Below are 27,071 nucleotides of genomic sequence, written 5' to 3'. Positions count from 1 at the left end.
CAATTTGCTCATGAGTTATTGATTTGGAAAGCTTAAATTTGTGAATATCATTCCAACAAAGTAAAAGGGAGACTGCCTGGGCTGTCCGACAGCTCTTATTATTGTGTGTGCACAACTTAACCAAAATGGGGAAACAGAAATGGGAATAAATTGCATCTTGTGGTCACAATAAATCAAAATGCAGGAACAAAAAATGTCAAAATAAGACAAAAGAATAATCAGAAAGTTGTAATTTAGTATAATGTGGCCTAAAAAATGCCTGTTCCTCAACTCTGCTTTCTATTATTTTTGTGTCTTCAGTTTTATAGCTGTATATTTGTGTGCATTTATTCAGGCATTTGTGTGTTAGTTTTTGTGGATGCTGCAGCTCAGTCATGTTTTCGTGAGTGTGTTCAACAGTGGGTGACTGTGTGGCAGGCCAGCTGATGAGCTATGACACAGATAAATGAGGTCAATGTAAGGTTTCACTGTGGCCAGACCAGGTCCAATTCTCTGACACTATCATCTAATATTAGCTGCCAGAGAGCTCAGACTAACGGGGCCCAGTCTCATACCTGCTATGGGTATAGATATTGTTTAAAGTGAGCCGTTCTTGTAGACACTCATACTAACATGCAGTAAGGCCGTCATGAACACAGAGTAAGAAACAACACGTACGGGATGGCCATGAATAATCTAACTCTTATTGAGATCAGACATTAACAACCTTACATGCAGCTCAGTATCAGCATATATTTGAAAATATGTGCACGGATACTGTGCTATAGCCAGCGTACACACCTATCCACAGGGACTTGCCCAAGGGAATTACCTGTGGTAGAAAAAGAAAGTTCCCTAATGGGAAATTACTAAGCACCAAAAACTTTTCTGTTTTTGTACATTCCCTAACTTTGACTGCTCTTAAGGGAACTTTGTAACTTCCCTCTTACGGGAACTCTCTTACATCTGGTAATGCATGCATACATGTGCAGTATTTAAAAATACCCGTGTACTGTTTGCAGTATGTCTACAGGGCTTGAATTTCAGCATAATGTTGCAGGTATTGCGCGTAATTTAATTGATTCGGGAAAATCTAGTGCTGGAGGTTTCAGCACACAGTTACAGAGAGCAGTTAATGTTCAGCTCAGTGCTTCCATCGGTGCAGAACGACCGGTCAGAAACACTGCAGAGATGGACTGACATCCAATCTGGACGACACCTGGCACGCTCTCTCTCCCTTTCTCTGTGAGACTGCAGACTAGGAACCTGCGAGTTACTATTGCCTGCTCTAACCTTCAGTCTTCGTCTCTGACCCACATGTTATTTCTAGCTGCACACCCTAACATAGACGCCTAGAACCTGGCCTGATCCCCCATCCCCCATAAACACTTCCCTTCTCTTTGGGAACCATTTAAGGTGGAATCCCCACTTAAGTGGTGTGTTGCTCCAGATATGATTTTCCGGCCCTGGCCTGTTGTTTAACGGTCTGACAGTCTATTAGAGAAACTAAACCACAGTTCAAATGGCTTCAACTGAAGTCTGGCAGGTGGATCCCTTTAAAAGTATCTAGGTCGAGGGCTTCTTCATGTTGAGGCTTTTCTGCAAATGTTAACTTGTTTCAGTCATAGGTCTAAGCTGTGATATTGTTTCCATTTAGTAATGTAGGCGTTGTGAAGAGCTATAAGATCATAACAGTAATTAAGAGCCTTGGAAATAAATTGACTGGGCTTAGCTTTCATTGTCTGCTGTTGACACTGCTTCTGTGCTCTCTGCTATTTTCCTCTGATAGCATGGCCCGTTAAGGCCACAGCAGGGCAGCACTGTTAAAACAATTTGTTAGAGAACTGTATTAGTTTTACTGTGTGTTTTTCAAAATTCAGAAATAATATTTCTGACTGAAGATTTGGTAGTTTGTATATGGGTGCTTACTATGCCTGCCTGTCAGATGTCAACATTCACCACTAACGTAACTGTGTAACTCCCCTTCTCTTCTCCCGTCAGACCTTTCCCCTTCATTTAGCCTCAAAATTCAGGAACAGCCTTTTCGAGGGGAAAAAGATGCTCTCTCTCCCCCTCCTCTCCAGTGCTTTGGTTTTGGATACCAGCGCCTAGTCAGCTCGGTTTAATGCTACATGATGTGCCATTAGCTCTCCTAGCTATTTGCCCCCACAGCATCTCTAGCAGGGCTGCTTGAGATGAAGCTGAGTGCATTTGCAACCTGACAGGGCACGCTACCTAACTGTTGAAAGGGTGGAGGTTGAGAGCACTGAGGTAGCGTACACCTTTAAGAGGCATTTTATGGCTACCATTTACATTCTTACCTAAAGCAAGAGAAATGGTGTGGAGAGAGAGGGAGGAGAATCCATGTGTCCATTTGGGTCAAGGGTGGAGTTAAAGCATGCAAAAAACATGTTGTTTCAGGACATTGAACTTGAACAAACTACACCTGTCATAACAGCTATTTCAGGAAAGGGCGTAACTGTTGCAGACATCATCGTCTCGAGTTGCTGTTCAGTCTTTTCAGCTTTCATTATGATAAAATAGAGACAACAATGGCATGCTTTAGAGATAAGATGTTGTGAAAGGTAAGTGAGGTAAAGCACCTCAGTGCGTGAATGTAAATGCAGACAAATATGAAAGAGATGCCGTCATAGCGCAGAAACAGACAGACTGGTTCATCACAGCAGATAACTGCGTGGACACGACTGGTATGTTAACTACACTGTGTGGTGAAATGCACAGTACTTAAACACTGCAAGTGCGTGGTGTAGTAAACAACATAGAACCGAAATGAATTCGCTTTAGATCTTTTCCAGCTGGGATCAGAACAATATGTGATTCACATAAGCAGTCGGTACATCCGTAGTGTAAACAACACGTGTGTGAAAAAAATGTAAGTTTAGTGATAGATTTTGAGAAATGGCTATGTGATTCTGTACTATGACAAATGCTTACAGAGTAAGCATGCTTACTTTCAGCCCAGCCCGATTTGCTATCGTAGCTCAAGCCAAACAACAGCTTATAAACATTGCATGTAGAGCCTCTGAGATCATTGGTTGCGATCTACCTTCCATAGCTTCATACTATGCCATCACAATGGCTAGCAGGATTGTTTCTGACCCCTTCCACCTAACACATCACCTGCTCAGTCTTCTCCCAACAGGGATAGGCTCGATCAATTAGATGTACTTTTTGTATTTGTATTGTGTTGTGTTGTATTGTGTGTTGTTGGGTGTGTCTTGTAGTTATATGTGAGCACACTGAGACAAATTCCTATTAGCTGTGTTGTTTGAATGGCTACAGCAAGGTTGAGCAAGTAAATCACAAACAGCATGAAAGGAGAAGCTGGAGTGGAGTTGGGTTGTAAAGCGGCTTGCAGTGCGCAACACATGGTGTCACGCTAAAGCAGCATAAATGTTACACAACCATATGAGATTAGCCAGTTGAATGTGTAAAGGTGCTGAACAGAAAGTAACAGGTTAATGACAATATTACTCAGTTTGCGACTTAACTGAACCACCCTGGCTGTAATAAATAAATTGGAGGCTATTTTGTTTAATGTGCTTTGGTGTGGTAGTTTTAACGTAAACATGCACAAGAGAGCGGGAGAGCCATTTGAGGATACTTTATGTAGATGTCCAAAGCTTTTCTATTTCTTGAACTTGAAAAACAGAGATAAAACCAACTGGAAACTTCACAAGGTCTCTTATTGTGGATATGAAACAAAGTAGGGAAGAGGTTTCCTGGCCTCCTGATGGAAACCCAACAGCAACATTGATGCACACACTGCTAAGTTTATTCACTCAGATAGACCCGAGCTCTGTGATATTTGCTCTTGAACAGGGCGACCCTGAATCACAACTATTCACAGCAGCTAACATCTGCAGATACCTTGTTGCTTGAGTTCCTGTAAAACAAATTAGAACAGCAATGGTCGGGTTTAAGCTTGTCAGTGCTTATCATGATTCTTATGAGATACTATAAACAGGGCTGTAAGTGCATGTTTCATCTTCCCATGATTCAGTTTGCTAATAGGTTCTCTCCTCTTTGCACCGCATTTAGTTTGTATTACACACATTGTATGATGTGGCACTTATTCATCAGTATTGTTTTAAATTGCAAGATGTGAGAAAATGTCAAGGTGGGTGTTTGTTTTGAGGAGCTGAGCTCTATATTTAAGATTCGAGGAGGTTAAAATATGAGTCAGCTGTCTTGCACCATGGTTGCTAGTGCTCGTGGCTTGTTTATAGTGTGTTGTCTTGGTAATGTCAATATATTGATAGTTAGGGAAATACACGTTAGGGATACTTAAGAAAAGGCTGAAGTACTTTCAATATCCTGCTCTGTGCCAGTATCTTATTTAGAAAATTTAATGCAGCTTTTCCATGTTATTTGCATGCTATTCTGCACAATGTGAGCATTATCAATCCTTCTAACTGTGCAGCATGTGTGCTTGAATGTGTGTTTTAACACAAAGTGCCAGTATGAGTATGTTTGACTTCCTATCTGCTGACCTGCAAGTCCAGGCCTTATCAGTATGACCCAAAAGCTATCTGTATTTTATCAGTTTCTCTTGGAAGTGATGTTGCATCAACAGTTCCTGAGTGATCAATGTAAAACTGGACACATCCACAACTTCAAAAGGTTCATGTTTCAAACGTGTACTTTCATTTCCCAAAATCACAACACAGAAAAATCCAGTCCCCTCTCCCAGCCTATGATCTAATTCTCAGGAAAATTGCACAAGGCTGCTAAGAAGCTGCTGGATTTGCAGGTTTCTGTTTGAACTTTTTGCACAGGTCTTTCTCGGCCCTAAGTGCGTTTGCCAAGTGCAGCACATGATCGGAGTGGACCAATAGTAATACTACTCGGTCCCGTATGCTCCAGCTTTGGAAAAGAGATTTGTAGGGTTTTATTGTTGTTGTTTACTTCTAATCTTCTAAAACTGAGGCACAGTTTCATAATGCCTCGTAAAAGTAGTAAGCTTGTGTCCTGCACTCATTTAAATGGGTTTCTGTTTGTAAGCCCCGCAAGATGGAAAAAGCCTCGGATCAGTTTGTGTATTTTGTGCACGGTGTGCACATGTTGAGAGATTTGTAACTGGCATTATACCTCTACCAAGCATAGCCCAGATCAATTGCTTCATACCTGAAAGCATATGTTCAATACATCATTTTGGGATAAACTGTGAAGTATGATGCGTCTCTAAAGCATTTTTCTCTGTAAAGCTGATAAACAAGAAACCCTGATGCGTTTCTCATGATTTCTTTTATTCTTATTAGTCTCTAATGTGGAACTTAGCATTTGGAAAATCATGCAAATTTGAATTTTAAATTCAGGGTACCACAGTATGTCATTGGCACCTCTTGTACAGACATGTAACTGAAAGCCATTTTAGTTTTTTTTGTTCCAAAGTAGAATGATTCATGACAGATTTCCAACATTTGTGCGTGACTCAGAATGAGGTGGATCTGCCAAAAATAGCGCACGTCTGTGTCTGACTACCTGAAGTTTAATTAAGGATTGCAAAGGTTTGTTTTAGGTGCTGCGCAAAGGCTGAAGGTAAATGAATCGTGCTGCTCCAAAACAAATGAATGGTAATTGTAATAACTGACATTTGGAATCGATTGTTTAACAAAAAAACAAACATGTAAAGCAAACATATATTTTTATACCATGAAATACAGAAAATTAAGCATTTCTGTAATAATGTAATCTGTAAAACATCTGTCCTTTGAACAGATGTGTTTGCTGTTCAAAGTCCTGCAAGAGGTAACTGGCATCTGAATTCCCTGAGAGCTATTTTTAGTGGTTCCAGTATTTGCAGATCTGCAACTTTTCTGTGAAAAGTTCCAAGATCACAAATCAATGGACCAGATCATCTTTTAACACTGGAGGTGCAGTGAAAGGTTTAAGAAATCCTGGTCTTGCACAGAATAGCATAGTGATAGAAGCAAGAAAGAAAAAAACCCAAGCAAAACAAAAAAAGAAGCAAAAAAATAAATAAATACTGTGCTATTTTCGAAGTAATATCTCAGATAGAAGCATTTTGCAATTCTATAGCAAGGCGAGCATTATGACTGCAGAATTTATTGTAATAATAATAATAAATAATGGATACTTTTAATGATGCCTTTCAATCCCCCCTGGATATTCTTAATCCTTTAAATTGATCCTTTAATTTGTGTTCGCGTAAAAAGCTCAGGGTAAGCTGTTCTTAAAATATGCAGTACTACATGGCAAAAGCAGTTTGAATTCATAATCAGCTAGTTTACATTAAAAGCTGACATATATCACATATCACATTCACACAGATGAGACATGAGGGTATCTTTCAACAGTTAGTGGACACCCACTGAAGCAATAGGGCGCTTTATTTTTAATATTTGGGGTGTTCTGGATGTGCTGTTATAGCATAATTATGCAAAGCACCAAGTAAACAGCATTTCAGTCATTTTTTGTTCTGCCAGCACGAGTAAGTGGTTGGCTCCTGTACTCTCCTTCATGGCAGGTATCACCCAATTATTAAGCCAACTTATGGACCTGTTATCTTGTGCTGTATTTATGCACATATAATGGACACAGGGCTAGATCTAAGTATGTGTGCATTTGAGTGGCTGTGTGTGTGTGTGTGTGTGTGTGTGTGTGCTGAGGTGGGCTAAAAGGAACTGCAGTAATTTCACAGAGAAGAAGAACTGTGCGCCTGCCCCACTTTCAGTCTTTTAATCATGTATAGACACTCGGGGCGCTCCTCTGAGTAAGTGTGTGTGTGTCTGTCTCTGTGTTTGTACGGCACTCGTGGTGTGCGTGTGTGTGTGTGTGTGTGTGTGTGTGTGTGTATGAAAGAGACGTACAGTATGTGTCAAGGGGGGAATGCACTTAGAATTCCCTGACCTCAGACAACCCTGTGTGTGTGTGTGTGTGTGTGTGTGTGTGTGTGTGTGTGTGTTTATTTTTTCTAATGCATGCATTTTTTTTCTGCACAGAAAGGCAGAAGCAGTCACTACTAAAACCTGCCCTCATTTAAACTTTCGAGTGCAGTGCTGGCAGTGATTCACTGTTTTATTTTGTGAGATGTTAATGCACTCTAAAAGTACTGACAGAATACAGCTAAATACAGTAGCTACAGAAATAATGTAAATGTTAAGGATGTCCTAGCAAGCCTACGCCTTCGTACTTAAAAACAAAAAACCTTGCCAAACAGATGTGATAAGAAAATTCACCATTTATATATTATCTAAAGCGCTTCCTTACTTATTTAACTGGGGCCATTAACAGCTAAATACAAATCCCTAAGGGGTGTGCGCGTTTGAGTGAGTGCACATTAAATTTTTGGCCCCTCCAACTATGTAATCTCAGCATGACCTTGTAGCAGTTTGTAGCCCCATGGTGCCCATCCCTGTGACTAACGCCCAGTGTAACAAGCTGCCACAAGCAACTGTACTGTTATACTTTACAAGACCACAATATAATGCTGTCTGTAGCTGGACTACAAGCTCCTACATGCCTCTCTTGCCTGTGAAGTATTTGTGATATATACATTGATAGCAAAAGGCCATACACCATTTTAATAGCTGACCTCTTTTAAAAAATAGTGCCGTATTTAGTCCTCACTCTGTGGAAGTATTTGATCCATAAGTTCCTGTTCCAGAAAAGTGCGCACAGTGAAAGAGGAATTAAGGACCTGGCAGTATGCAGTTAATTTACAAGAACATGTTGGACTTTAAACCAAACGTTTGTCCACCTTCGTCCTTGAAGGTGCTCTCCATGGGATTAAGAAAACTAAAGAAAACAAAACAATTCATGTATTTTAATTTGATTAATTGATACTATTAGAGTTTTCAACAGTGTGTAACTGCAGGGCTGAGGAGATTTCACACTAAGGCATGTTTGAGCTAAGCCCCTGGAGCCTGGAGAGCAGCACTGGACATCCAAGTATTGACACCTTGTCTCACTATGGCTTGCTAAGAGGCAGCAGGGTGTGGCCAACACAGGGTTAGGTACTCTGACCCTTTGACCTTGGTTATATAATTGACTGTCGCTCTGTTGTAGGAGTGAGCGGGAGCAGTCTTTTATGATGTGTCACAAGACAAACATAACTCAACAGTGACATAAAGCCTCAAGAAGCAACTGCGCTGACTTGAAATGTCACATTACTGTTGATGTCAAGCTCCATATTTAAGCTCCTAAAGGAGGGAGTGTGTTTTTTTATGGCTTTTCCCCGGGCCTGTGTTTTTGATGAGTTTGCAGGTGTGGACGCACATAATGCAAGCTAAAAATACACACGTCACTTGCAGTCAAGGTTAAACAAAGATAACTGGACCTTATTTGGGTTAAGGGCAGTGCAGCATGTTGGAAGCGAGCCATGATCTGTCCCGCACGCATGCACGCGCTCACTCACACATCTCTCACACACACATATAGTACACACACCTGTCAGTGTTGGCATCTGCTCAGTTCTCTTTCTTGTAGTCTCTCTGTTCCTTTGTCCTCTCTGTCTTGGTCACTTGGTCAGGGACAGCTGGTGGGGCAGTGTGAGCACCTGTACTTTTTATGTGTGTGCATCTTTTTGTGTGTGGTTAGGCTTATCAGTGTGGCTAGGAGGATGTATCTGCAGTGTCCCGGCCAAATGTCTGTGCATCAGCATGTGTGTATGTGTGTATGTGTGTGTGTGTTCAGTGTGTGTTAAGTGAGCGTATGAGCACCTGTGCTGCCAGCAGGAACCTGCCACGGGCGTAGTGCTTCCTGACGTATGCTGGTGACTTCCTAAGGTCACGCTGTGAACCCCATAATAACTATTATCTTCTTAAAGTTGAGCACAGTGTCAAAAGAGGGATGGTAAAGTATTTGGTGCAGGACAGATAATGCCTAATATGTGCACAATTATTTTTGATGTGTTTTCTTTGGTTAAACACTACCCTGAGGGCAGGCCACATGCACACACTTCTGGTGTGCACGTCAGGTCTGCCTTATGTTCAAAAGTGAGATTTTCAGTCATTTGTAAGGATGAATCTTTTTTTTTTCTTTTTTCAAAAACAACTTAAACTTAGTCAGCATACAAAATAGTTTCAAACAAGAACAAAGCAGTTGTTAAATTAAAAGATTTAATACTGCCTGCAGGCCTTCATAATAAGATATGTATGTTTTTCTCCTCAAACTTTATCTCTCAGCCAATAGCTGTTCTTGTCAGCAGCTGTGTTTGACCCACTTCTATTCAACTCTCAAGCAAACATGCAAATAAAGTGTATGTAATGTTGTATTGCACTAGTATCCCATGGTACATGTTTTTTTTCTTTAGATGGAGCAATTACATAAGATGCCTTACGCCAGACTAATTTTCCTTATCATTTTCTGCAGCTTTGTCTTTTATAAATTCAGTTCCTGTACAATGAGACACCCCTAATTTCTTTATATTTTGTTTCCAAGGAGCCCACTTTTATATTTTTTTTTTAAGTGGACTTGAGGCTTTCAGAAGGTTATGCCACTTAACACTGACCTATGAATGATGATATGAAGCATTAAAAAAGGCACCTGACCCAAGAGTTGAACCGATCCAGGTATGCAGGTAGGTATAATTCAGCACTGAACCAATTTCAAATTGCATCTTCAGGCCCTTGTTATTAGCACCCTATTGCAAAAACGCATAATTTGTGCTTATTTCCTCAGATGAACTCTATTTGAAAGATATTTCCTCAAATAAGAGAAAATGCAGGCATTGGACCTTAGGCTTCTGGGTGAAAGCCCTGTTACTACCTCATGTGACCTTCATTGGTCTCCTGCTGGGGAAAGGATGCTTCCTTCAGTACATATTAAAAAAAAAAAAGTATTAGTAAAAAATAAAAATAGCCTTTAAAGCTGATAGATGAAGAGAGATTTGAGGTTTAGCTCTAAATGTTTGAGTGGATTCACCTTTTTTTCACGGCGCTTTTCACTTTTCTGGAAGATGCCACCCCAACATTTGGTCCGATCGTAGCGTAGTTTCTGTCCTCAACCAGTGAACTTTAACTTTGGCTTGTACAAGCAATTATAACTTCAAGAAGAAACGACTCTCTTGGCACGGCTAAAAGCATGACAGACAAGAAAAAGAGTAGAGGTTGACGCCTCATTCAGCACATTCTGACAGGAATGAAAGTGTGGGGGCGAGTGAGACTAAACGCTTGTGTCAAGGTGTTGAATGAGGTCTCTTGAAACCTGCTCGAGCAGCAACAGTTTGGATCCGCTTTGCTCTCCTGTGGTAGAAAGTCCGTAATCCGGCCATTATACGTGTTGTCTGCCTGACTGTCAGATTACTGCTCGAGAGCGCGCCTGTAGCATTAATGCTGTTTGCTGTCCCCGTTCATATTTAACTCAGCTTCGGACTTAATTTTCAGTGGTGGGTTTGCTGGTTTTGAGCTCTCGTTCATATCGGCGTCTCCTATGTCTGGGTGCATCGAGCGTTCTACACGTTTCCAGAACACATGTGCTTGCTTGTGGTTGGGAGTGGGAGAGAAAACCTTTGCAGGGAATCAGTGGCAGAAGATTATTACTATGCATGCGTGGGTAGTTCTTACTGTACAGTATGTCTTTTAAATGTTTGGAAAAATTGCAATTGAAGTAGTGCAGTGTGTGTGTGCCCATGTGTACACCTTGAAGTGGTTTTTCTCGGTGCATGTGTGTTCCCTGTAGGTCCTCCTCCCAGCATATTCCCCTTATCCTCGTATTCGGATCTTAGGGAGGCGATCAAAGCCGGGCTCCCTGCGACTCCAGCGTCTCCAGGCTCTCTGTGCTAACGTGGCTCGACTGAGCAATGCTGAGCAATTCCCTGAGGTGGCAACTTGCGCTCCAGTGTTCAACGCTAGTGAACTCTGTCGGCTTCACTTGCACATGTTAGCTCTGCTGTACCAGCGTGCCATGTAGAGAAGACCGTTTGTTCACTTTTTCCTCTCTTTTTTCCCTCTTTCATTCAGTTTTCTTCTATGCAGATGCACTTTGGACTCTGTGTCTGCTCTGAATTTTACTTCCCCCCCACCCTTCAGCTCACATCTCTGTCTTGTGTCATAGTGATGTTGTTATGTTGTGATGTGTTACCCTGGAGAATACTTGCATCAGTAGACAGGAAGAGAGTATATAAAAACAAAAAAAGAAGAAGGAAGGAAGAAAAAGAGGAAGATCTTAGTGGGGAAAAAAGACAAGGTGACGGACAGGAAGTAAGAAACGGATTATGTTGGATTTGATTAAACCTTTGTTAGTTTACTTTTAATTTTCTGGTTCAAGGACACGGCACCACATAGTAATCTTACCAAGGAACTGACTGATATACAAAGTGTGCTTCTACTTGCTTATAGCTTTCTTTTTAAAGCCTTTTGTAAAATACTAAACACAACCTCAATGACTGACCTTCTAGTAAAGTTCTTTGTTAATATTATCATCTCATGGCTTTAATTAGTTGTTATTATTTCATAAGTGGTGTAACAACATCAGGTGACAATTAATGGCCCCTCCTGCAAAGGCGTAGTGCAGAGGCGTTAGACAGTGAGTAAGTGCTTTCAACGTAAACCTCTGAAGCATTTCCCCAACACAGCCAGTTTCTGTTGGTGCCTCAATGCTGAGTGCTGACAAAATATGTGCACGTGTGTTTTCATCTGAATTTACCTCTGTTGGTAATCTACTTTATGAACAGAGTGTTAGAGCATTGTTTGATTGCCATCTCGGTTTGCTGCTGTCACAGTGTATTATGTTATATTTTTAAACGAGGTAGCACCATAAATAATGTAAGAAGTTCTGTTTTGGAATGTCGAGCTTTTCTGACGGCACCGCCTTGTTTGCAAACAATGGGCGGGTCTGAGTGTGACTTGTGTGGCCTGACCAAGATTTACAAATTTGATTTCTTATTTTTATTTGGTATAGCCCAAAATCAGTGCTTGAGTCCATAAACTGAGCATGAAAGTTTTCACTCTTCCCCCTCGTGTCTCTGGTTCTCTTAGACCATAGAGGGACACAAACTGTCAGTCCAGCAAATATAATCTCAGAACAGTTTGATGTGTATTTCCCTGCCTTTCCTAGACCTCACACCCCTCACTATTTGTGGAACATCCCCGGGCCTCCCTGAGCCTGGTTCTGTTAGAGGTATCTGCCTTCCTCGCCACCGTCGCCAAGCGCTGGCTCACAAGTGTTGGTCACGTCATTGGGTTTCACTGGCCAGCGACATTCTAGTCTCGACCTTAAAACACTGAATGCCTCGAAATTACTTTTTTGTAAAATTATGAAATTGATTTTGTGTCGACATGTGACAAAGTTTGTTTGTGAAAACAGCACACAAAGAAAGAAATTACTGTCCTCAAAGCTGCAAGACTCTCTTGATGAAAACAGTAATTTGATGTCACAGACATGGAGCTGTTGCTGTACTGCTATGTGCCTTTGTTGTTTTAACACGTTCATTTTAATCTAGATTAACCCTTTAAGTGACAAAAGTTACACAAATACCCAACCAAACTAACCGTTTGAGGCAGAGGTAGATTTCAGTATTGTGTGGGATAAAATGCTGCAGGCAGAAATAAGTTTTGAAAGCTGCTGTTTGTCAACACTACTCTGACTCTCTGACTATAGCGTAGAGTTAAATTAATATTCGTGTTTCCAGGCAGCTAAAAAACATAAATAACTCATACATACCCCTCCTCTTTAAACAAACTATCTGTAACTGAGTGGAAACAGTTTATTTAGTGAAACACTCAAATTAAATATTCTAATCTCAGAATATTTTAATAATAGTGCTTCTGACATCTGACATGTCAGAAGCACCAATTACTGAGATATATGTGGTGCATGTATGAATACTGCATGAATGGCAGTGAAGACATATCTGTGTTTGTCAGCAGGAAAAAGCCCGATCATCAGGTACACAGAAGCACATTTGGGACACTTTTTAGAGTGCTACACTTTGACCCGCAGTTGTAGTGCTGAGGGTTGCTAAGTGAGTTGCATAACCAAGAGTTCATGTTCCTGTTACAGCCTCATTGTGTGTATGGGGCTCTTACTTTCTTTCACTGTCACTTGTTTCTTTTCATTTTTAGTTAATTTAGTTGTGAGGGACCAGACAAAGAGCGATTCATAAGACCCTTATGAAAAGGACACCGAGGGAACAGTTTACCCTGCCCGGGATAGGGTTACCGGTAGAGCTGGGCGATATGGACCAAAATTCATATCTCGATATTTTTTAGCTGGATGGCGATATAAGATATATATCTCGATATTTTTTTAATCCCATAAAGTAAGAACAAAAAGAGAGTTCTTGGTCAAAGGTACTTGTCCCAGATGTCACACATGTAACTTTTATTAAGATACAACTGTAGATGTACACGAAAAAATTGTCAAAAATAAATTGTCAGCATTTATTAAATAATAATGCTCCATTTTTTTTCTTTTCATACATAACAAAAAGCTAAAAATTGTAAACTAAATGTAAAATGTAAACTAAAAAGATGCAGATCTAAAATAACAAAGGCATCTTGCTCTTTAAAAAGTGCTTACACTGAATTAAAGTTTTCTAAAGTGCTTCTTTGTGTGTATTGCTGAACAATCATCTGGTACTTTGTGCAAAAAACCAAACATGTAAACAGATTGAATGAAATTAACAAAATTACATTCTTTGGTCAGTGGGTCTTTGTGCAAATCTCCAATGACAATAACAATATAGAAAGAACACAAACAAGCAAGGCCAACAACTGTACAGCTTACAGATTTTGTGCCAGGAAAACTAATCTGTCAACATTATCAGGCTTCAACGATGCCCTGTGGCAGGTTACAATGTTTCCACTGCAACTAAAAATCCTTTCAGAAGGGGAGCTGGTAGCTGGCGCACAAAGATATTTCTTGGCCAGGAGGCTCAGTGCTGGAAAGGCAACTTCATGTTCCTTCCACCATTTGAGAGGGTCAGCATCACTCTCTACACAAACTGACAACAGGTAGCTAGAAAATTCATTTTCGATTGCTTCCCTTTTTGTGAAACCAGTGTTGGTGGCTGTGCTGTGCTGGAAGAAGCTTGCCAGTGATCTCTTTTTTTTAGCTGTGTGTCCTACTGCTGCTTCTTCTTGGTCTGCAGACTCAGGCACGGCTGGATCAGTCAGCTCAGACAAACGCGTACCCTGATAGCTGAGCAGAGACTCTGCCTCCAAGATGAGTTTATGTTTTAGTGCATTAATCTTCTCACTAGGGATGTATTTTGCCCTGAACCGTGGATCCACAAAAGAAGCCATGTCCAACAGGTCACTGGTGGATGGATCTGCATATTTATTGTTGAGGTAATCCACAATGCGGGTCTTGATGGATTTACACAGCTCACTATCCTCCTCTCCAGGTGCCAGGAGACTAGTGTTAAACAGGTGTAGCACAGGTCTGACATAGGACAGGGTCACATACTTCTCTCCTGAAAGTGCATCAGTGAAGTCCTGACAGGGTTTGAGAGCTTTCTGAACTGCTTCCAGGACCTCTATGTCCTGCCAAGTAGGGACTAGAGGTCTGGTTTTCATGTCGACAGAGAGGACTTTAGAAAGTGCTCTTTCCTGCTCCAGAACTCTCTCTATCATGAGAAGCCTTGATCCCCAGCGAGTTGTTGCCTCTGTGAGTAGCTGGTGACTTGGAAGACCCAGCTGTATTTGCACTTCAGCCAGCTCTCTTCTCTTCCTCCAGCTGTAGGAGAAGCTGCTGACGACTTTCTTACACAGAGAAATAGCCCGGGTAATGCGGGCATCATCCATAGCATGTCCTGTGACACACAAAATACAAACTTTTAAAATCACTTTAATTGTTATGTTAAGATGCAAATCACTCAAAGGCAAATTAACATCCATCTCAGTTGTATAGAATGTGATGCATAAGACTTAACAATATTTGCAAAATGTGTCGTGTATTGTATAACCTAGAAATGGTTCTAGTTAAACTATCTTGGTAAAATCACCAGATCACCAAATGATTAGAACATGTTTTTTTTCGTTTTTTTTACACCTTTTAATCTCACTATGTATTTAAAAATGTATCCCTGTCTTGTCTCAGCTGTGGTCCTCATTTAGTGTCACAACTCAATCTAATACAAAGACAAATACACCCCAATACGTTTATTGGATTTAATAGGGATAGTTTATTTATTTGTTCAACTAACTTTCGATTTCTAAGTGATAGATGTATATGCTGGCTATGACTTATAAAAATATTTGTCTTGTGGTCCATAGGCATGTTTAGCTCTACAAGAGACTCTATACACTTTTCATTTATTAGCGTTTTTTTTTCCAAATCAAAAAATTCAGTATTGCACTTACCAATGGCCAGATGAAGCCTGTGACCAAAACACTGGATCCTCGACCACTTGTTCAGTTGAACCGCCTTGACAATATTAGCCCCGTTGTCAGTTGTTATAGCAACCAGTCCCGTCGGGTTGAGCTTCCAGGTTTTGAGCACATCCTGCAGGGCTTCAGCTATATGCTCTCCGGTGTGGTCTCGAGGAAAGTAGCTGGTCTGGAGACAGGCAGTTTTCAGTTCCCAGTCTTCCATGAAATGTATAGTCACACTCATATATGGCTCGCATGTCCTGCTGGACCACATGTCGGTTGTCAGTGCGAAGTGAGACACTTTGGTGAGCTGGGCAGCGAGACTCTGTCTAACATCAGTATACATTTTTGGCAGTGCTTCTCTGGTGAAGTATTTCCGGCTAGGTAACTGGTATCTTCGGTCAAGAGTTTTTAGCAGCTGTATAAAGCCCTCTTGTTCCACAGTTGAGATGGGGACCATGTCTTTAGCAATATGATAGGCCACTGCTTTAGTAATTTCCCCCCACTTCTCACTTTTTGTATCATATGGCACAGCACGAGTATATGAGTGTTGTAAGGTGGTCTGTTTCACGGCAGGAACCTCGGAAGACTTTGCGGTCTGGGCTACAGCACGCAATTTCACACACTCTTCATACTGCACTTTATGGCGCAGTTGTAAATGGTGGTAAAGATTAGTGGTGCTCGAACCTTTCGTTGCGACGCTTTTTCGACATTCTCTACAGAATACATTATTCTGCTGCTCATCTGACACTTTGAACCCGAACCATCTCCAAATAATTGAGCCATTGGTTTTCTTTTTTCCGACGAGCTCCTCTTCGCTAGCTCCTGTGTCCATCTTGTTGCCAACTGGAGGTTTAGCGATGGGGGAGGGGGTTTGTGTTCAGTGAGGGTGAGAGGCGGGGCAAACAAACCCAGATGAGAGAGAGGCAAAATAGCGGCTCCACAAGTGTAATTATAACGCAACATAGACTATATCGATATAAACGATATTGTCACAGCTTATGTCTTGTATAAAAATGGGTGCCCGAGGGCGAGCGTCTGGTGGCCGGGCCTTAGTCCATGGGGCCCGGCCGGGCACAGCCCGAAGAGGAGACATGGGCCCATCCTCCCGCAGGCCCACCACCCGCAGGAGGCGCCATAGGGGTCGGGTGCATTGTGTGCCGGGTGGCGGCCAGGAGCGGAGGCCCTGGAGGACTGACCCCCGGCTGCCAAGACTGGCAATAGGGACGTCACCTCTCTGGTGGGGAAGGAGCCTGAGTTAGTGCGTGAGGTTGAGAGGTACCGGCTAGATATAGTCGGGCTCACCTCTACACATGGCTTGGGCTCTGGAACCAGTCTCCTGGAGAGGGGCTGGACTCTGTCTCAGTCTGGAGTTGCCCCTGGTGAGAGGCGGCGGGCTGGGGTGGGTATCCTAATATCCCCTCGGCTTGCTGCCGGTACGTTGGGGTTTTTCCCGGTGGACGAGAGGGTTTGTTCCCTGCGCCTTAGGGTCGGGGAACGGGTCCTGACTGTCATCTGCGCTTATGCGCCGAGTGGCAGTTCAGAGTACCCAGCCTTCTTAGAGTCCCTGGGGGGGTGCTGGAGGGTGCTCCACCTGGAGACTCTGTTGTCCTGCTGGGAGACTTCAATGCTCATGTGGGTAACGACAGCGAGACCTGGAGGGGCGTGATTGGGAGGAACGGCCTCCCTGATCTGAACCCGAGCGGTGCTCTGTTATTGGACTTCTGTGCTAATCACAGTTTGGCCATAACGAACACCCTGTTTGAACATAAGAGTGTCCATAAGTGCACGTGGCACCAGGACGCTCTAGGCCGTAGGTCGATGATCGATTTTGTAATTGTAATTGCGGATGAAGATGGATGGATGGATGGATAGTTTTACTTGCATATAGAGCTGGGCGATATGAGATTTTTTCATATCACGATATGTTTTTTTCATTTCAGGTGATAACGATATCTATCACGATATAAGCCAAATAACTATATTTGTAAGATTTAAATGTGCCGTTGCTCACAAGTAAAATGTGAAATAATCAGCAACTTGTTTTTATTTAAATATTTATTTCCCATAATAAGTTCAACAGGGTAGATGTACTTAAGGAACATGAGACTTTTTCAGATAAATAAAGGCAAATATTGCAAACTACACAAAAGGCAGCCGCTAAAGCGTTTAAGTTTCAAAATAGAACAAACAAAACGGACTAAATTGTCAATTCCACTTAGAAACAAAATATTAATTCTAAAAATAAATCTTAGTTTGTTTTTCAGGACTCAAAATTGACTAACTTTTGTCAATATCAAATAAACTGAGAACTAAAAGGAAATTCTCAATCTCTCCTTGTTGTATAGCTGAGCTTTTCAAACAGTTTTAACAGTTACTTTAGTCTGACAAAAGCCGAATGACGAATTAGCGCTTCCAGTCAGAGACTGAGGCTACGTCCACACGTACACGGGTATTTTTGAAAACGGAGATTTTCCGTTTTCATTTTAAAAAATAATCCCGTCCACACATAAAGGCAGAAATGAAGGAAAACGCTGCTATGAACATGCCAAAGCAGCAGGTGGCGCTAGATTCCTAACCGTGCAGAAATGTTGGCCAATCAGAAGTCTAGAAGCCTCGGTGGGAAAAAGTAAACAAAGCTGGGGCATAGAAGCAGAACCGAGTCGTATGTGTGGAGGGACAGTAACTGTGTGTATATGTAAGCATTTAAACACTGCAGAGAGTAGAATTAACAGTAACAGTATTGTAGAAATTAATTTCACCGAAACAATAACGTGGCGCACAGTGTGACGCATGCACCAGTTTATTGTATTTCCAGACGTGCTTTCGGCACAATTTATAGTGCACGCTACTCTGTTTTTTGTCAGACTTGAAATAGCCGAAATACCTTCACACTACGGAACTTCTATGGCTCTTCCGTTCGACAATCTCTCCGGCATTGGAACCATCATCTGTTTTCTCTTCGGTCACGCTCGGTTGATTTTTCTAGTCGGCACACTCATTTCCTCCATTACCCGCTGGCTGCTTCCCAAACAAACACACGTGCGGCTTGGCACTTGTGCTGTACGTAACAAGTCATGCGACGTGACGCTGCGGCTGTGATTGATTCGGCTCTGCGCTACTTAGTTTGGATTGGCTGTTCTTTTTTTTATTTTTATTTTTTTATTTTATTTTAAGAGGACAAGAGCGGCGAGGTCTATCGCGATAGCTTAATTTCTCTATCGAGTAAAACTTATATCGCGATACATATCGTTATCGTTCTATCGCCCAGCTCTACTTGCATAATACTTAACGAATAGAATTGGAAAAGCAAAAATCTGTCATCGTTTTGCATGTAAGAATATAAAAGTTTCAATTTAATTCAAATGAGTGAAATTTATTAGGGGATATATTTCACAGGAACGTTACCGGTACTTTTGCAGGACTTAAGCCATTTGGTCATAATTTCACCTCTCACGTGCAGCCAGTCGGATGCAGGACATGCTGTGGTCAAACAACCAGCTTATTGCTGTTTTGTTGTGCGGAGCCAGTGAACCGGCCTGCAATCCAACACCTTTGCAAAGCTGCACTTTCCTCAGTCCTTGGAATCTTACTCTTTTGGCACATTTCAAACTAGAAAAACAGCTTGTTTATAGGAGTGTATGTTCTGCAGAATAGCCAAGTACTACTCATTTTCAGCAGAGTTCACTTCCAAGGCCATCTGCCTTATAATGCCTTTGGATCCAGAGTTTGTGAACTTTCTTCATTTGCAAAAAGTTCAGATCAAGTACAAAGACAACACAAATGAAGATGGCTTAGGCAGGAAATCAAGGACACATGGAGTTCCCTGCTAGCCTCTTAGGAGAGATTTATTACATTTATCATATATTGTATTAGGGTGAGGGTGGGAGGAACACATCATGTGAGAATACCAGAGTTAAATTGACGTGACATGTAACAGAAATGTGCAAGCTTAGAGCTTTTATGGGAAAGAATGTTATAAAGTACGTAGAGCGTCTGCTTTCTTGCGTCCTCTTGCTTTAGCAGCAGCAGTACTGTTGTGCTCTTTATACATATATATTTACTTGTGTCATTGTGAGGGCACTCATCAATGCACAGTGCACTGCTTTTTTTATTATGCCTCTCATCCTGACCTTAACCGTCGCAGCCAGATTACAATCTGACCTTAACCCACAGTCCTAATCTAAACCGTGTCACCTAGACCTTTAACCTTGAGCTGTTCTCAGATATGCACCACAGCGCTGAACTTTTCGAAACATTACCCGACCGAGGTACACGCGAAAAGGCAAATGTCCAACGCACCTGGTTCGGACACACCGGGTCTTTAACCTGCTGCTTCTTTTAATCTGGTGCTCAGGTTGAAGCTCATATCGGTGCTCGCAAAGATATCACTAAAATTTCTCCCTCTCACACGTACGCGCACAGCCTCTGTGTGACAGAGGGACGCCAGGCAGGAGACCAATAAAAAAACAGGCTGAAAGGGGCAGTGCACAGTTTCACAGGTGCACATGGAGACACACACAAAGGCACAGACACACACATTGGGGCTGCCAGTATTATTGAGTGCCCTTTGCAACAGATGGAGAACTGAATCCGAGGCTGCTGAGTTGGAGGAAAATCTTGCAGTCGTAAGTGTGAGCATTTACAAACCTGTGCTTATGTGTAAACTTTTCACAATATTTAGAACACCCCCCATTTCCAAGAAGCACACAGGCAAGGTGAATCCAAGTGAAACCCCCCCCACATTGAACAAAGAGGAACATCTGATGATTTAGTGAATGGAGACATTTAAACATCCTTATATCCTGATATAAAAACTTTTAAAAATGGGACTGAAAGATGTAAATTAATGACAAAAAATGTCTGTTTATTTATTTTGGATTGTTGACATGGACATGTTTTGAGACCATTTTCTGAGGATGTGTTTTGTATGTTTGCTCTGCTAATAAAGCTTTGAATCAGATTTTTGTATTGTAGGCAGACTAGTACTGTCACGGTTTGCGGGGGCAAGCCGTGTGGAATATATATAGGACCAAAAGGCGGCAGCTCTGGTGCAGGTGAGTGTTTATTAACAACAAAAATGCAAACAACAAAGGCGCTAGGAACATGAAACTGAAACCTAAACTGGGTAAACTAACACACAAACCAGGAATGACGGTGCAGGGAGGTCCGGGGAAATACATGCAGGGAGACCGAGGGGAAACAACACAGACGAACCAGCAACGAGGACACGGTAACACACACTATAAATACACATGCCAGGAATCAGGGGATGGGAAACAGGAGGGGAACACACCTGGAATACATGATAACTGACAAGGCAGGGGAAACGTAAACAGAACACACTGACATAAGACAGAGCCCTTCAAAGTAAAACAGGAAACACATACACGTAATGACACAGACTCAAAGACGCGGACTAAACACAGAGACTTACTACACTAAGGAAATGCACAAGCAGGGAAGACATCAACCAGAGGGAACACCACTAAATGCTAGAAAATACAAAACTATCAAAAGTACATAACCAAAAACACTGGGTCACCGACCCAGGACCATGACAGTACCCCCCCCTCAAAGGCTGGCTCCAGACAGCCCAACAAGAGAAAAAAAAAAAAAAAAAAAAAACAGCCAGAAAAAACAGAAAACAACCCGACCAGGGCGGGCGGCGGGGGCCCAGGAAGGAGGGCTCGAAGCAAAACAAAACCGGAGCACCAGAAGGCCAAAAGACAAAAACAAAAAACGAGCCCAAAACCAAAAGAAACGAAGCACACCAAAACACAGGAAAAAAAAAAACAGTCCAAAACAGAAGAGTCCAGGGGGCCGACAGCACAGGAGTCCAAAACAGTTCGGGGGGGGGCCGACCGTGCGGACGGCAACGGCGGCGACGTGGATACAGTTCGGGAGGCCGGCCGTGCGGACGGCAACGGCGGCCACTCAGGCGATGGCGGTCCGGGGGCCGGCCGTGCGGAAGGCAGCGGCGGCCACTCAGGCGATGGCGGTCCGGGGGCCGGCCGTGCGGAAGGCAGCGGCGGCCACTCAGGCGATGGCGGTCCGGGGGCCGGCCGTGCGGAAGGCAGCGGCGGCCACTCAGGCGATGGCGATCAGGGGGCCGGCCGCGCGGAAGGCAGCGGCGGCGCCCAAGTGTCAGGCGCACCGGCCGAGGCTTGGAGGGCACAGGACCAGGCGACGCTGAAGCAGAGGCAGGACCAGGCGTAACAGGAGCACAGGCAGAGGCTGGACCAGGCGTAGCAGAAGCACAGGCAGAGGCTGGACCAGGCGTAGCAGAAGCACAGGCAGAGGCAGGTGGGCCAGGCGTAGCAGAAGCACAGGCAGAGGCAGGTGGGCCAGGCGTAGCAGAAGCACAGGCAGAGGCAGGTGGGCCAGGCGTAGCAGAAGCACAGGCAGAGGCAGGTGGGCCAGGCGTAGCAGAAGCACAGGCAGAGGCAGGTGGGCCAGGCGTAGCAGAAGCACAGGCAGAGGCAGGTGGGCCAGGCGTAGCAGAAGCACAGGCAGAGGCAGGTGGGCCAGGCGTAGCAGAAGCACAGGCAGAGGCAGGTGGACCAGACGAGGACGAAGGCTCTGAGGCCGGACCAGACGAGGACGAAGGCTCTGAGGCCGGACCAGACGAGGACGAAGGCTCTGAGGCTGCAGCTGACGAAGGCTCTGAGGCTGCAGCTGACGAAGGCTCTGAGGCTGCAGCTGACGAAGGCTCTGAGGCTGCAGCTGACGAAGCACAGGCTGGAGCTGCAGCTGACGAAGCACAGGCTGGAGCTGCAGCTGACGAAGCACAGGCTGGAGCTGGCGTAGCAGATGGTGGCTGGATGGGCTCCTCGGGCCCTCCAGCTGATGTGGCATGGTGCTGGTGCGGTTCTTCTGAACCCCCAGCTGACGAGGAAGGTTGCTGAACGGGCCCCTCGGACCCTCCAGCGGAGACACGAGACGAAGGCCGGAGCAGTCCCTCGGACCCTCCAGCGGAGATACGAGACGAAGGCCGGAGCAGTCCCTCGGACCCTCCAGCGGAGATACGAGACGAAGGCTGGACGGGCCCCTTGGACCCTCCAGCAGAAGCCATCACAAAGCCAGCAGGCATGGAGTCCACTGGCAGACATGAAGGAAATGGGTGCTGTGCTGAGCACTGGCCCTGCTCAGACAGCACTGACACGGGGCACTTCCCAGGTGGCTGCTTAAACTCCAGGGGTCCAGAATCAGCTGAGGACTGGGACCTAGCCTCTGGGGAAGCCCTGGAGCGGCAAACAGTGCCAATGGCGGCTGAATCATGAAAAGCACCTTGAGTAGGACTTAGGCTTTCTCCCTGCACGGAGTGAACGGGTGGAACCGGTAATGCTGGAGCCAGAGCTACTGGGGCCTGCGCTACAGGCGGCACTGGAGCTACTGGGGCCTGCGCTACGGGCGGCACTGGAGCTACTGGGGCCTGCGCTACGGGCGGCACTGGAGCTACTGGGGCCTGCGCTACGGGCGGCACTGGAGCTACTGGGGCCTGCGCTACGGGCGGCACTGGAGCTACTGGGGCCTGCGCTACGGGCGGCACTGGAGCTACTGGGGCCTGCGCTACGGGCGGCACTGGAGCTACTGGGGCCTGCGCTACGGGCGGCACTGGAGCTACTGGGGCCTGCGCTACGGGCGGCACGGGAGCTACTGGGGCCTGCGCTACGGGCGGCACGGGAGCTACTGGGGCCTGCGCTACGGGCGGCACGGGAGCTACTGGGGCCTGCGCTACAGGCGGCACTGGAGACTGAGCTGAGGGTGGCACTGGAGACTGAGCTGAGGGTGGCACTGGAGACTGAGCTGAGGGTGGCACTGGAGACTGAGCTGAGGGTGGCACTGGCTGCGGGGGAGCTGACTGGGCTAAGAGTGGCTGCGGGGGAGCTGATATGCTGTTCACAAAGTCATCTGCCGCACAGAACACCGCCCCTGAATGAACAGTCATACAGTCCGCAAATGGAAAACAGTCCTCATTCACCACAGCCGGCGAATTAGATGTCCGAACATCCAGCTGTGGGGTGGCGCGCTTGCGGCGCGATCGGCGTCTCCTCCCCGCAGACGGCTCCGACGGGCCGGGCAAGATCACATCCGGTGAGTCGGGCAGCGAGGCAGGAGTGGCTGAGAGAAGGTGGGGTGTGTGCCGGAGAAAAGCCTGTATGGTCGGAGGAAGTGAATTTAGTAGCCATGGCAGGCCGGAAAAGAGCCGTTGTAGCCGACCTTCCACGGCGAGGCGAAGCTCGTGCGGAGGATTCTCCAGCCACAGCCCGAGGAGGATCTCCACATTGTAGCCGATGTCATCCTGGAGCTCCTCGGACGGATTGACTGCCGCTGGGTCCATGGTGGCTGGTTCGTTCTGTCACGGTTTGCGGGGGCAAGCCGTGTGGAATATATATAGGACCAAAAGGCGGCAGCTCTGGTGCAGGTGAGTGTTTATTAACAACAAAAATGCAAACAACAAAGGCGCTAGGAACATGAAACTGAAACCTAAACTGGGTAAACTAACACACAAACCAGGAATGACGGTGCAGGGAGGTCCGGGGAAATACATGCAGGGAGACCGAGGGGAAACAACACAGACGAACCAGCAACGAGGACACGGTAACACACACTATAAATACACATGCCAGGAATCAGGGGATGGGAAACAGGAGGGGAACACACCTGGAATACATGATAACTGACAAGGCAGGGGAAACGTAAACAGAACACACTGACATAAGACAGAGCCCTTCAAAGTAAAACAGGAAACACATACACGTAATGACACAGACTCAAAGACGCGGACTAAACACAGAGACTTACTACACTAAGGAAATGCACAAGCAGGGAAGACATCAACCAGAGGGAACACCACTAAATGCTAGAAAATACAAAACTATCAAAAGTACATAACCAAAAACACTGGGTCACCGACCCAGGACCATGACAAGTACTGCCATACTTTTCATGCCTACATGTACGTGTCACTCTTTCTTCTCATAGTATTTTTTACAACATCCAATACTGGGAAAAGGACTTGCACAGCTGATGTCCAACCATATAATAGCTTCATACTTTATTACAATGCATGTGCGGTTGTTGAAAATAACCACTTTCAAGGCTTTGTCTGCTTTAACTGGGGATAAAAGTGACTTTATTCATCTATAGGAAGTGCATATGGGAGCAAAGAGCATGACAGCCATGAATCTGGGGCTCTGAGGCAGATGATGAGCTCATGATTTGTGCATTTCAACCACTAATAAGCACGTATTTCCTCTTTGAAAGACCCTCACATCAAGTCATCTTTGGTAAAGTTGTTGTCCTGGCCTTTGTGTATGCTGTTGCTGTTTTTTGTGTACCTTTTCCCACGGCTGTGTGGGTTTCTGTGTGTATACGTGACTCTACGAGCTGGATGTGTTTTGCTTCTTTCGTATGCCTGGGTGCTTGTGTGTATGTGCTTGAATTTTGTGTTAAGTTAGTACAAACAAAAACATGCATGCTTTAGTATCACTTTCTGTCCCCGGGGTAGGGGGTACTCTTGGTTGTCACATGATCGGCTGACCTGATTTTGCGTTGCTGAGTCAACGTGTTGTTTCGGGGTTCAAGTTAACGCTCGACTCGGCCCTGTGACCTTGGGACATGTCTTTGTCACTGTGGTAACAGCCTCGGGGTTACTTAAAATAAGGGAGCACACTGGATGGGAGCACTAAGTGTTTCTCGATGTGCTTGTGCATCAAATTAGGCACTGTACCACATTTTATTTGCCCGGGGAACATTAACTCACTTCTTTTTAATGAACATCCTGCAACAAAGCCATAAAGTTGGATTCACACCTGGGCGATAAATGATGCAACAGCGCCCTGCTTTAGGTTATGGTGGAGTGCCACTACAGTAGTTGGGAATTAAGTACTTTGCACAGAAGGTGCAAAATCAAGTGTATTGGTTGCCTGAGCGTTTGATGCAGGGAGCTTGAAAATGGAACTTATTTCCCTGAATGGTATGCATGCAGAGTAGGAAAGGAGAAGTGCGATTCTTTCGGTATTGCTTTAGACATAGTGACTCTCGATCAGAGCTTTCTGAGAAAACGAATTGTAGTGTAAAATTTTTTAACATTTCCAGGCTATGAGATGTGGTTTTCACAGAAATACTACCTTCATTATGAGGGTCTGCTCTCAGTTTACTAGAGACATTTGGTCAGAGAAAGAGAAACGCTGTCCTTACTGGAAACTGAGCTAAGTTAATGCGCAAGAACTAAGTAGTTGTGATTTTTGTTTAGAGAGGGAAAAAAAGAGGACACGAGCCTCAAACCGTGTGTCTCATGTGGGTAAACAAAGCGTGGTTACCATGCTGATTCGGCGTCAGTGTATAAATAGCATGGGTGTTTGTTCTGAATAGTCTTCAGAGAGGGAGAGAGCACAACAGAAAAAGGGAAAAGCAGAGGAAGAATCACAAGTGCAGACATTTACAAATGCACATGGTTTAAAGACTTCTATTTAAACAAGGACTGGGATTTAGCAAGTACTACAGGCATTGTGTGTGTGTGTGTGTGTGTGTGTGTGTGTGTGTGTGTGTGTCAGCTTTGTCAAGAAAGGCAGTGGTAGCAATCACTCTGTCATAAACAACAACATATCTACAATTTTCCTCGTCAAATTTGCAAACCCATTTCTTAACACAGAAGGCAAGTGGAGTTTTCTTGTAATAGCAGCATCACCCTGCACCTCACTAATAGTTATTTATGTAGCTTCTCTTTGTTATTTCTTGAACTTTTATGAACAAAGATCGCTTTGCTATCAAGCTCATTGTTAACGTCGACCTGTTTTGCTCCTTTCCTGCTTCATATTTTTATTCCTGGACTGTATGAGACTTGCCTTGACTCAAGTTCATCCAATGTCTGAAACAAAATGTTTGAGCTGCTCTCGCTTGAAGGACACCCTCCCTCCAAGCTAACTTTCTTCTGAATGGCTGCCCCTCGTGAACAGGGGGGCTACTAAGGCTACAATATTACAATTTAATGGATATTGCTTCTCTATGAGAGCTTAATGTTCCAAGAGTAGCAGTGTTTCTGCACAAAACTGAAATAATTAAGAGGAAAAGAATACTGAATGATTAAGCTGATTATTGTACTTGCAGAGCACTGGATGTGGTTATTATGCTATGATAATTGAGCTAAAGTAAGCAATAACCCAGACCTAAGTAATCTCATAGGATGCAATATTGAAGAGAGAAATAAAAGCCTCTCTGTCTCTGTTTATCTGCAGGGAATTGTGACCACAACTGCCGACATACAGACGTGAATAGACGGCGCACACTTCTTCTCCCTTCCTTTCTGCTGGTGGAGAGATCAAGGCTTCACATCAGGAACTACGACTGCAATCCGTTGTCAGCTCTCAGCTGAGCAGAAGGCTCCACCTACTCGGCCAAAGTAGCTCTGCCTCTTATTCTCAGGTAGGATTCAAAGAGGATGGAGTCAGGGAGTCAGTTGTCTCCTCCCCTCACACCTATCCGGTCACAGCAGATGGCTGTCCCTCACTGAGCTTTCTTCCTGTGAAAAGGGAGTTTTTCCTTCCCACTGTCGCTCCAAATGCTTCTTCATATGGGTTGTCTGATTGTTGTGATTTTTCTCTGTATTTGTATTTTTTTTCTTACCTTACAATATAAAGGGCATGTTGTTGTGATTGGGCACCATATAAAGAGAATTTAATTGAATAAATTGGATTGAATTGAAGAGACTTTTAACATGTATGTCTGCGCTTTATTATCAGGCAGATTCTGGTCCAGTTGATCTGTTATGATAACCGTTATGAGTAC

The 27,071-nt window shown here is 44.3% G+C and overlaps 1 protein-coding gene across 2 annotated transcripts in view; it reads left to right on the top strand.

Annotated features, from left to right (window-relative positions):
• atxn1a (ataxin 1a) overlaps nucleotides 1–27,071 on the top strand; it is a 110,887-nt gene that overhangs the window by 10,467 nt on the left and 73,349 nt on the right. For both annotated transcript variants that reach the window (XM_086279755.1, XM_086279756.1), the window contains exon 2: nucleotides 26,522–26,708. The gene's annotated coding sequence lies outside the window, so the exon portion shown is untranslated. The remainder of the gene's footprint in view (nucleotides 1–26,521; nucleotides 26,709–27,071) is intronic.

This window comes from Aulonocara sp. 'chitande type north' Nkhata Bay, linkage group LG22, assembly GCF_057382095.1.
Source record: "Aulonocara sp. 'chitande type north' Nkhata Bay isolate Kocher_YH1m ecotype deep benthic linkage group LG22, A_spYH_male_GT1.1, whole genome shotgun sequence".
Lineage (NCBI taxonomy): Eukaryota > Metazoa > Chordata > Actinopteri > Cichliformes > Cichlidae > Aulonocara > Aulonocara sp. 'chitande type north' Nkhata Bay.
This window is presented reverse-complemented; position numbering and strand designations above follow the sequence as displayed.